Below are 12,116 nucleotides of genomic sequence, written 5' to 3'. Positions count from 1 at the left end.
ATATGCGTTAGCCTTAGCAGTTTTTTCTCCCGGAAGAGAATGTGATGTAGCAGTTTTATTAGTACGAAAGTAATTCCAGAACCTCTGAGGGTTATTAACAAGAAAATTAAGTAGTGTTACATCAAAGTAGTTCTGTTTAGCACGTTTAGCTTTAAGTTTGAATTCCGCGATGGCGTCCGGTAATTTCTGAATTCTGGATTCTCCACCACCTTTTGTTTTTATTGCCCTACTTAACCTATTCAAACGTCGCTTTGCTTGAATAACTTCTCGCGTGATCCATGGATTATTTTTTGGGGGACGCTTTGTTTTTGTAGGTACGTAGTGAGTGATGCAGTAAAGTACAACCGACTTGAAGTGAAACCAAAAGGAGTTTACATCTACTGAAGCATCGGAGCCAATTTCTGAAAGATACTGGAATTCTTGAGCGAGGTGCATTAGTATGCTGTTATCGCCAGCGTTTTCGAAATCTGCTACTACAGATACAGAAGAATGAGTGGCTAGGCTGCCACCAAAAGACGCGATGCACCCTGGTACGTCATGGTCTGATATACCATGAATTACATCAGTTTTTATGCGATTTATATCGAAGTGGGTACTGAAAAAGATTAGATCTAGTATGTTCTGAGTATTTCCCTGTGAGCGGGTGAGGCATGAAACGACCTGATGAAGATTGAAGGTTAGCATGAGGTAAAACAATGCATCCGAAGCTGATCATGAGTAGCACTTACTATTCCAGTTAATGTCTGGCAGATTAAAGTCACCCAAGAGGACAACGCGGGAACCAAACACGTGGCGTTCTATGTAATCATGAGTGACACTGATAGAGGCATCACCACAGTTGGGGCTCCGATAAACAAAACCTATGAAAATGCTCGTTCCGTAACAAAGTAGTTTACAAAAAATGGCCTCTGCGCCTTGTACCTCTGGAAGGGCCACAAAGGAAAGGCCCTTTTTTTATCAATAACACCACTCCACCACCACGTGTGGGGCGGTCCTTCCGGACCACAGAATAGTTGGGCGGTGCGAACTCGTGATCAAAAATATTGTCACGTGGTGGTGACGTTCAATAACACAGTAGCAATACTGTGAACGACAAAACTAACTTTTTATTGGGCGAGCCTGTGCCCACAAAACAGGCTACACTTATAGCACAACGATAGTGGCGAACACGCTCGGCGATCGTCGAAAATCTGATCAGCGGGTCAAGCGCGTCGGCTTTTATACAACAGTCGTCGAATGTTCCAGACTAATCGTTGGGACCCGCATGCCTTCCACAAAGTTCTACAACATTCGAGTCACGCGATGAAATCAGATAATACAAGGTTCGGCGACAACCGACAGCGGATAGACGCATCGATAACTTTCCAGAAACTTCGGATACATGCAGACGCGTCCCGCGCTGTGCGATAACATTTGTTAGGCGGCGAAACGTGGTTGCCCGATAAATATAAGTACACGTGTCAATATCAGGTGTGAGCCGTAGTTCTGCTATGGCTGCTAGGTCAGGTTCATGATCAATGATCAGATTTTCAAGTGATTCAGTCTTGTTGATGACGCTTCTTGCATTCACCGTGAGGAGTGCTAGTTCACTAATTTTGCAGTGCGACGAGTAGTAGCTCTCTTTTTTTGTTTGGTCACTGGACGCACTCACCGCCTTTGCTGTACTTGCAGTAGCTACTTCTACGCGTTTTTCATTAAGTGGTACCTTGTCTTCTTTCTCATTGCTCTAAACATATGCTCGATTATTTGTATATAACTTATCAAAAACAAGGGAAACTTTCTCATTTCTTTGTCGGTTTGTTTTCGCACTGTTCCAAAGTTTCCTTCGAACATCGCGTACGCGTTTCGAAAAGTCTTCTGCAATGGATAGGCCTGTATCTTTAAGTTTGTATCCCCGCTATAGTATTGAAGATTTGTCTCTTGAGTCAAGTAGCTTAAGAATAACAGGCCTAACCTTGTTCGGCGCTCCTTTACCAATTCGGTGTATACCTTCGTTTCCTACTGGTTTTAATTCTAGAGTATCTACAATTATGTTTTTGTTCACCGCACTTTCAAGTGTCAAGGGTGTCTCTCCCTCTGCCTCCGGTAAGCCATATATTAGCAGGTTAGTTCGCCTGCTACGATTCTCTAGATCGTCGATTTTTTCTTGCATGTCTTTGATAAGAATATTCATGTTTGCTATTTGTTCATGACAACAGTCGACCTTTTCTTCTAGTCTTGTTAGTAGGTCTAATTTCTTGTGTACTTTAGCCAGGCGACTTTCCTTAATCTCTTTTATTTCCGCAGCTATTTCCTTTAATTGTTGGCTGTTGTTCAGGGCCTGGATTCGTCTCAATGTCTCCGCCAAGCAATAAGAGTTTACGTACATGCATCGCATGCTCAATCACAACAGCACAAAGCCGTGGGTACGGCAGCACAAGCAAAAAGGGGTCGTTTGAGCGGATACACTTTCCATATCGCCTCCTCACCTGTAGGATGAAGATAAGCGGGTTGTTAGCTGACCGCATTCCGTGAGTGCCGCCGTGCCCAATGGCTCAGCATTGTTTGAGGTGGTCTTTCTTAGCTGGGTTGAGTGGTGGCGCTGGGCACAGGTCATGCGCACAACTCATGATCCCAGCGTCCGCGCAGGTGGATGAGGAGTGATGCAGCACGGGGTCCCATGACTTGAGTGGCACAGAATCTCGTTGTAGGTTGATAGTGGTGGCATTCACGACGCATGTTGTTTCGGCTTCTCCTGGTGGCTCGAAACTCAGACCGACATGGACCAGCAGTCCGGGCACAAGCTGTAGGATGAAGATAAGCGGATTGTTAGCTGACCGCATTCCGTGAGTGCCGCTGTGCCCAATCATATCTGTAATATCTGTAATATCTGTAATAAACGAGAGTTTGGTTTCGAGCAGAGCGTGGTTTCGATCCACGGACCTCTGGGTTATGGGCCCAGCACGCTTCCGCTGCGCCACTCTACTGCTCCTCCATGCTATGTAAATTTCTTTATATCTGTAATTAACGATAGCAGTCTCTTTTTTTTTTTTTTTTTAGGGCGAGAAACATGAGCGCGTAGCACAAGAGAACACTTCTCGGAGTGCAATTATGGCTATAGGACACCAAATTACTGCGCTGGTAAGCTCTTTCTGTAAAACGGGACAAAAATCAAATGAAGGAAACGTGTAGCTGAGCGTGGTTCCAGTCCACGGACCTCTGTGTTATGGGCCCAGCACGCTTCCGCTGCGCCTCTCTGCTTTTTTTCAATTATTATTACCGGTATTTTGCAGAACGCGCAGTTTGCACACATTACAGCATCACAATTGCAATACAAAAAAAGGAAAGAACAGGGTCACACCGTACAACAAAGCCCTCTGTCCATATTGGACAGGCGTTGTCAAATTAAAATTCCTTCATGGCTGCCAGAGGTTCTAGCCTCCACAGCCATTCCGGAGCACATTGTTTCATTTTCTGTATTTCAATAAGTCGTGACATGCATTCTCTGAAATAAACACGAGCGGGCCTAGCGTCACGATCACAATAGTATTCTGTCATACGAGTCCGCCATAAACAGTGGAGCGCGTTCAACATACTAAAGTCACATGGAACCCCGTCATCATCCTTAATTGTCAGATACCTAATCCCTTGGGTGTCCACCGGTAACTCTTTTTTCGGGGTTCACTTTAAGACGTCAAAGAAAAAAAAGCCCTCCCAACATTCCAAGAAAACGTGATCTATGGTTTCCGTTGCTTTCTGGCCGACTTCTTGCGGCAGTGACGATGACGCACTTGCTGCCTTCTCACCTGCGTCACATGTTGTAGTCTCTTGGCTTCGTTTCCGGGGCTGCAGCCAAGCGCTCACCCCCCGGTTCGCTTCCTTGACAACTATAGATATACTGAGGAGGGTTCAAGGGGCTTTGCAGGAGTCTTCGCCATGTTGTTGTCCTCCCTGCTAGCTTCTTCGGCATCTGCGGCGTCAATCAGGTGTTCCGATACTACGTACGTACCTTTGGAGTGGGCCTGTAACGCTGGCACAAGCGCGCACACATTGGGAATCATCGTGGCCGAAGTGACGACAGACCCCACATCGTGGAACGTGGCATTCTCGCTGGATGTGCCCGATGCCATGGCGTCGGAGGCAAAGCGGCGCTCTGCCTGGGACGAAGACGAGCGCCATACCCTCAGCAACACGCAGTTGGTGTGGTAGGTCGTCCACAGTGAGGCCCACATTTAATTTCAGCGCCAGCGAGCAGCTGGTTGATCCTTTGTCGATGCAACACTTGACAGCCCACTTGTCGCAGCAAATTTCCGTCACTTTTCCAAGCAGCGCCAAAGCCACTCGCACGTCTTCGTCCGGCACGCCATGAAGCAGCTACTATAGCTTCAGTCGGACACCTAGGTCGCGCGGGCCGATGACCTTGCTGCGGTGGTCTTTACCGTTGAACGCATCAGCTGCTAATATCTTCCTCTTGCCTTCCTTGTCATTAAACGTCACTACCCACAGGTGATTCATTTGGTATGCTTCGAGGGCAACCACTTCCGGCAGCAACGAAAGACGTGCAAGGCTATCTCGGACACGCTCCACTCGATACGGCCTGGCTTTCACATCAGCATGCAAAAAAACGGTGCTTAAAACAGAAGCCCCTGAGGGCAGGTGAGGCAGAACAACCTGGTAACCTTCAGCCGGCTTTTCAGTACACCTGATACCACGAACCACACGGGCTGCTGAAACCGCCCCTACAAGGGAGCACATGATAACACGTCCGCACGCGGTGAAGGCCAGAAGTGGAATCTCCTGCGCCACTCTGCTGCTCCTGCATGCTATGTAAATTTATTTATATTTGTAATAAACGAGAGTAATCTTTTTTTTAAGGCAAGAAACACGAGCCGGTACCACGAGAGAACACTTCTCAGAGTGCAATTATGGCTATAGGTCTCCAAATTACTGCGCTGATAAGCTCTTTCTGTAAAGCGTAACAAAAATAAAATAAAGGAAACGTGTAGCAGAGCGCGGTTTCGATCCACGGACCTCTGGGTTACGGGCCCAGCGCGCTTCCGCTGCGCCACTCTGCCGCCTTTTTTTTCTTTATTTCCTGTTTTGAGAACTGTACATATACGATATACAAAGCACGAATTCAATCTCTGAATTCAACATATGCTGTGATGTCAAAAAAGAAAAAGGGATCCGCTGCGCATTCGAATGTGGAGCTTGGTTAAAACTGCTTGATCGTCACTAGCTGATCAAGGATAGGCAGCCAGTGTGGTGGCTCTGTTTTCGTTTTCAAGACTTCGCGCACATAAATAATATTGTCAATGAAATAGTCCCTGGCTGGTCTTGGATTCACCTCCTCATTTCTCGCAGCCATCCTAGTCTTCCACACGCTGTGCATACACATAAGCATCACCATATCACACGGCACGCCCTCTAGGTCAGTCACCGGCAAGAACTTAATATCAAAAGTGGTTAACGGAAAATCCTTCTTAATTGTTCGCTGGAGAATGTCCCACAGAAGTATTGAATCCCAGCAGTGTAGGAATATGTGCTCTGTTGTTTCAGGCTTCTGGCAGATGTTGCAGTTAACGCCCCGGCAAGGAAGAATCCTTTCGCTTGGAGCCACGACTTGACAGGGAGCGTATCAGTGTGTAAACAGAAGAAAAAGGATTTATTGGTCGCCATCGCATGCATCTTTCTGACCCGGTTCAATACGTCCTTTTTGTGGCTTAAATAATACAGAGCTCGGTACACAGGCACTGGGCACATAATATCTAGTAAGTCTTTATACAATCGTTATACAAGCTTTATACAAGCGTTATACAACCTTTATACAAGTATACAAATAATCTGCGGAAAGATATGCACTGAGGAGGCGATAAGCGTTCACCACCTCTGACCAGAAACCTTTATACGCTTCCTTAGGTCCAGCATGTGACGTCACAATGTAATCGGGTAACGCATCACACGATCGCCATTGAATTACGGACCGCAAAAAACCATTTCTTTGGTCTCGTAGAAAACCAAACCTTGAAACTAGCTGCTTTAGAAATAAATGACATAGGCCCAAACCTCCTTTGCGCAAGGGATGGAACAAATTTTAACGAGTTGTGCACTCCCATGACGATCCCCATACATAAACAGCAAAAATTCGGTGCAAATTCTACACACATACTCTGGACATACCTAAAGCTTGCAGTAGGTAATTAATTACTTATGGAGTTTTACGTGCCAAAACCACTTTCTGATTATGAGGCACGCCGTAGTGGAGGACTCCGGAAATTTCGACCTCCTGGGGTTCTTTAACGTGCACCTAAATCTAAGTACACGGGTGTTTTCGAATTTCGCCCCCATCGAAATGCGGCCGCCGTAACCGGGATTCGATCCCGCGACCTCGTGCTCAGCCGCCAACACCATAGCCACTGAGCAACCACGGCGGGTAGCTTGCAGCAGGTAAAACACCCGTGCCACCAGAAACAAATTACACACTGTAGCACGTCCGAACATAGACAGGTTGTGACCACCCCACTTCACCATCTGGGCTTTGACTCGTTCCATTTCACCTACCCAATGCGTTTTGCATCGCGGTAGTGTTCCAATGGGACTCCTAGATATCGAGAGGGCCTCTGAATGAATTTGATGTTTTCCACATAAGGGGCAGGCGTACTTTCCCATTCTCCGTGCCAAAAACCGATGCTTTTCTGCCAGCTTATGGCACTACGAGTAAGTGTACAGAACATTTTTGCATCTTTCACTGTCTCAACAATGCTGTCTTAATCACCACAAGAAATCGCTGTCATCAGCATATGACAGGATTTTAACTTCGTGCATATTAAGTCGGAATCCATTGACCTTCTCGTTGTGCAACACCTTTAAACAGAATGGCTCTAGAAATATGGCGAAAAGCAAGGGCGAGGCCGGGCATCCGTGACGCACACTCGACCGAACCGCTATACTAGCACTCAGCTTGTTGTTAATTATCAGCCTTGCACTGCAGTCTGCGTATGCCATTCGCACCCCTTCTTGAATAACTTTTCCGATCTTGACGTGTTCGAGCAAAGCGAATATGCTGTGGGCAACCTTATCGAAGGCTTTCTCGAGGTCTAGCTGTAACATTGCCACGTGTCCGAGGGTTACGTCACAGCACTCGAGAACGCTCCTCGCTATGTGGATGTTGGTTAAGATCGTTCTCCCCTTAACCCCACATGTCTGATGGGGGCCAACAACATATGTAATAACTGACTGAAGCCTTTTGGCCAGGACCTTCATGCACACCTTATGGTCAACTTTCGTGAGACTAATTGGTCGATTTGCTTCCCCCGACTGCAACTTGGCAGGCTCATCAGTCTTTGGTATCCGGATGATATGGCTGGAACTGAAAGATGGAGGCAGCCGTTTAACTTCGTACGCTTAAGTTATGATGGTGTAGAGTATTTCCGCCATTTGACGCTTGAAAAACTTGTAGAAGCTAGGCCCTAGGCCGTCGGGCCCCTGAGCCTTTGTCTTACTAAGCTCATCGATTGCTCGTTCTAACTCTTCAATACATATAGGTCTCTCAAGTCCCGTCTTTACTTCTTCCTGCACTACTGGCAGGAGTGGCAAAATGTGTGTCTTGAACTCCTCATTCATGTCTACTTTAGTATTAAACAAATTAGAATACCTTTCTTCGAAAGCGCTTTGAATGGTTTCTTGATCACGTGAAAGAACGCCGTGGTAGCAAATTTCTTTAATTTCTTTCTCGCATATGTCTTTTCGTCTCCGAGTGCCCGTTTCGTCGGCCTCAAGCGCGTGCTCGGCCTTCCGCAGTCCACAAGCACTGAGAAGCTGCTGGAGCTAGGACTCCATAACACCATCGATGAGCTAATAGAAGCTCACACAGCGGGTCAAATAATGAGACTTTCATCCACTAAGCCAGGGATCAAGATCTTAGAAGAAGCGGGAATCCAACTAAGACATGAATCGGCGATCAAAGTTAGCTTGATCCGGGAAACCAGAAATCGCATCATGGTTGAGCCCGTTCCGCGAAACATCCACCCAGTGCATAACGAGGGTAGGAGATTAGCGAGAGCCAAGTCCATCCTTAAAAAGATAAATCAGAAGAAACTAGATGCCCTCTTTGTCGATGCTGCCAGATATGACAGTGGGGATAAGTTCGCTGTCTCGGTGGTAGACGCGGCAGGCAACCTGGTCAATGCAGCCTCTGTTTATACGAAGTTTGCCCATGTGGCGGAGGAAGCGGTGATCGCTCTGGTTTTTCACAGCTCAAAAGTTCCCGCTATCATCTTCTCGGACTCGCGCACGGCGGTTAGATCCTTCTCGTGCGCTCTCGTATCTGAACAGGCGAACAGTATTTTGCTTAAAGCACTTCAAAAGACTAGGGCGAGCAGCGAAGGATACCACATCTCGTGGTTCCCAGCCCATCTAGATAGCTCAGTTAACCCGCTTGGATGTAATCCTAACGAGCAGGCCCACCGGAGAGCGCGTGATTTTACGTACCGCGCTGTCGCGGGTAGCCAGGCTCGTAACGAGGTCAACATCCACAAAGATCCACTATGTACTTTCCATAAAATTGTTTCCCACTATCGACTGGGCAGGAGGACATTTCCACCCCCTCACCCTAAATTGAACAAACCTCAGGCTAGCACACTCAGACTTCTGCAAACCCGGTCGTATCCCACTCCTCGGTCTCTTAACAGGATAGATCCTGCCCACTCACAGTCGTGCCCCAAATGTGGTCATGACTCATGCTCTTTTGAACACATGCTCTGGCTGTGCCCAGCCCTTAACGCCTCTCCACCCATCACGAAAGAACAATGGCAAGAATCGCTGAAGAGCAGCAATCTCCACATGCAACTCCAGGCTGTCCAGAGGGCCCACGACATTGCGGCGGAACTTCATCTCCCGGTCCCATCGTGGGTGGCGCCACCGACTTGATCTTCGGGAGCCTTCGGTTTTAGCTCCCCAAGATCTCAGTCCCTCAGGACTCAAATAAAGTTCTTGTCATGTCATGTCGTCGGGGTTTCACCTAACCAGATGCGCTGGGTGCGTGTTCTTATCACCGCTGCCTCGTATATTTCAGTCTGAATTGCTTCCATCAACTCTTTTGTTTCTTTGATTTCAGTTGTAAAATGTCCAGGGACTGCGTTTTCAACATCTACAAGATACTTCAGCATACTGTTTAGTTCTTTTTTTCGCTGTTTAGCCTGACGGCTTAATACACACGGCCTTTGAATAGCTATACTTTTCACCTCGCTTTTACATTGATCCCACGCACAGAATCATTTTTTATGTTCTCTCGCGTGCAATGGTTTAATTTTTTTCCGTTACTTGGTCCACAAGTCTTTCGTCCTGCAGCAACTTTTCATTCAGCTTCCACAGCTGCCAATAAAAGCGGTACTCCTTCACTTTCGAACCGATTGTGAACATCACTAAACTGTGGTCACTAAAGCTGACATGTTTAACCGTGTATTGATTACAAGTCGGTACCAGTTCCGCGGACACATACGCCCTATCGAGTCTTGCTTGACTCCGCCATTGAAAATTAGTGAACATTACTTGGTTTTCCCGTAGTACATCACCCACATCAACAGGGTCATACTCTTGAATGGTGGATCTGAGCATTTCTGCACTCTTGTCGTTCACGAACCCATCTTTACAGTTCTCCTCGGGTAGATGTACACAATTAAAATCACCTAATAAAATAATTATCCTATCATAATTTATGAAGGTGGCCATAGGTGGCAAGATAGGTTAGACATAACTAATCGCTCATTATCGAGCGCTGCTACAGTCTCCTCAATAATACCGACAGTGTTACGCAGAAAAATAACACATCCACTTCCCATTAGCATGACTCACACAAACATTGTAATTAAATTTAAACATTTCAACCATTCCGTCCGTCTGTTCCTGGCCTTCAATTTTTGTTTCCTGAACTGCAAGAATATCGATGTAATGATCAAGTAAAATCCTTTTAACCTGAGCCTGCCGCTTCCTCGTCGACAGGCTACGCACTTGAGCGTCCCTATTCTGAAGCGATGTTTAGAAAGCTGGGGGATCGACAGACTGCTTGGTGACTGATGCAAGTTTAGTGCTAACGGGCTTACAGCCCTGGAGTGGACGACATCGTTAAATGGATCCGCCACATCGGTCGAAGCCATCGCGTCTTCCTTGTCGGTACACATCCTGGAAACTGCAACCTACACGTAAACCCTTAGTTCATTCGTTCTTTACTACCAAAGAGCGGGCCCCCTAAGGGAGGGGCACTGCTGGCGGTGTCCTCTTGTCCGGTGACACGTTCGGTTTGGGCTTCAGCGAAAGCCGCCGCGAGCTGGTAGTCTTGGCAGGCGGTCCTTTAGCTGCACTCCGGTCTTCTTCTTTTCCAGCATTTCCAACGCTTTCGTCTCGTGTCTCTTTCAGAGAGTGGTTGAGTGGCCGCTATTCACGGCGTCTGCACTGCACCCTACGATTCCAGGGCTCTCGTCCATGGTCTCTTCGGCGGTTCCCAGCACGACCTCGCCTTTTTTCCAGCTTTCTGTCGCCTGCTTCTGTGCCATGTTGTATTTTTTGCTGGCTTCCTCCAGCTACTCTTTGTCATGACTCGTAGCGACTTGCGCCACGTCAGAGTTAGGCTGTACCCCGCCCTCCACAGTTGTGTCCTCCGCGTCAGCTTGGTCCATTAGGTGTTCGTTTATCACGTCGCTCTTGCCAAACCCTATCACATTTGCGTAACTTCGCACGCACTGGGTATCTTCGTGGCCGAAGCGACGACAAATCCCACAACGCGGAACGCGGCACTCGCGCCGTATATGTCTGGTGCCGTGACACCGGAGGCCAAGCGGTGCTCTGTCAGGCACCAACACGAGTACATGGTCCTCGCCGACACGTAGCTGCTGCGAAAGATCTTCTGTGGCGAAGCAAGGTTTCAAGCATAAAGACACGAGTCTTGTGTGCGACCCTTTGTCACTGCATTCGGCTACACGCCACTTTTCCTTTCACAACTCGGTCACTGTTCCGAAGGGTGCCAGCGCCGCTCGCACGTCCTCATCTGGTGTGGTGCGCAGCAGCCAGAAGAGCTTCATGCGTACGTCTTGGTTGCGTGGGTCAATCACCAAACATCGATCCCCCTGCACACTTAACGCTTCCGTAGACAGCAACTTCTGCTTCCCTTTTTCATCTTTGAAGGTGGTAGCCCATACGTGATTCGTTTGATTGGCTCCTAAATCCAACACTTCTGGCATCAGCTGCAGACGAGCTAGCGCGCCTCGAAAATGTTCTACGCGATAGGGCCTCGCCTTGACATCCCCGTGCTAACAGACGGTATTAGAGACGGTCGTACGTTTCGGCAATTGCGGCAAAATAATTTTGTAATCCTGTGCAGCAGCATCCATAAACCTGATACTGCGGCCCTTTTGGGCCGCAAAAACCGCCCTTGCGGGAGCCAACATTCCGTGTCCGCACGCTGTGGTGGCCGGAAGTGGAATGGCCACCAGGGCTACACCTTTGTGGTAGGCATGCTTTATTTACAACTGTGTGTTTGGCTACAAATTCCGAGTTACCACAAAAGGAAGACAGATGCGAAGAGTCGCGACATTTCACTCTTTACAGAGGAAAATCCGAAAGGATAATTTTTTCCAAAAGAAACCGCGTACCCTCGGCGGGACTCGAACCCGCAATCCCCGGTTTAGGAGACCGATGCCTTATCCGTTAGGCCACGAGGGCTACATCTTTGTGGTGGGCATACTTTATTTACAACTGTGTGGTTGGCTGCAAATTCCGAGTCACCACAAAAGGAAGACAGATGCAAGGACACGCGACATTTCTCTCTTTACAGAGGAAAATCCGAAAGGATAATGTTTCAAAAAGGAAACACGTACCCTCGTCTGGACTCGAACCCGCAATCCCCGGTTTAGGAGAATGATGCCTTATCCGTTAGGCCACGACGGCATTTTTTTTTATTTATTGCCGGTCTTCGACATTGTACAGAGCACATAATTAATAGAGAACAAAATTACAATACAACTAAAAACATTTTGGACAAAACATGAATGCCATCAGTCCAATAAAGACTGGCGGTGTCTTATTAAAATTCTTTTAATGCTGTCAGAGGTTCTATTCTCGACAGCCACTCGGGTGCACAATCT

The 12,116-nt window shown here is 47.6% G+C and overlaps 2 non-coding genes across 2 annotated transcripts; both read right to left on the bottom strand.

The window, feature by feature from the left end:
* Positions 1–4,982: 4,982 nt before the first annotated feature.
* TRNAT-CGU (transfer RNA threonine (anticodon CGU)) lies at positions 4,983–5,054 on the bottom strand. Its single transcript has one exon. It is a non-coding gene; the product is annotated as a tRNA-Thr (tRNA).
* Positions 5,055–11,621: 6,567 nt separating this feature from the next.
* On the bottom strand, positions 11,622–11,694 carry TRNAR-CCU (transfer RNA arginine (anticodon CCU)). The gene has a single exon. It is a non-coding gene; the product is annotated as a tRNA-Arg (tRNA).
* Between the last annotated feature and the right edge of the window lie 422 nt (positions 11,695–12,116).

The sequence above is a fragment of the Dermacentor andersoni genome, chromosome 1 (assembly GCF_023375885.2).
Source record: "Dermacentor andersoni chromosome 1, qqDerAnde1_hic_scaffold, whole genome shotgun sequence".
NCBI lineage: Eukaryota > Metazoa > Arthropoda > Arachnida > Ixodida > Ixodidae > Dermacentor > Dermacentor andersoni.
This window is presented reverse-complemented; position numbering and strand designations above follow the sequence as displayed.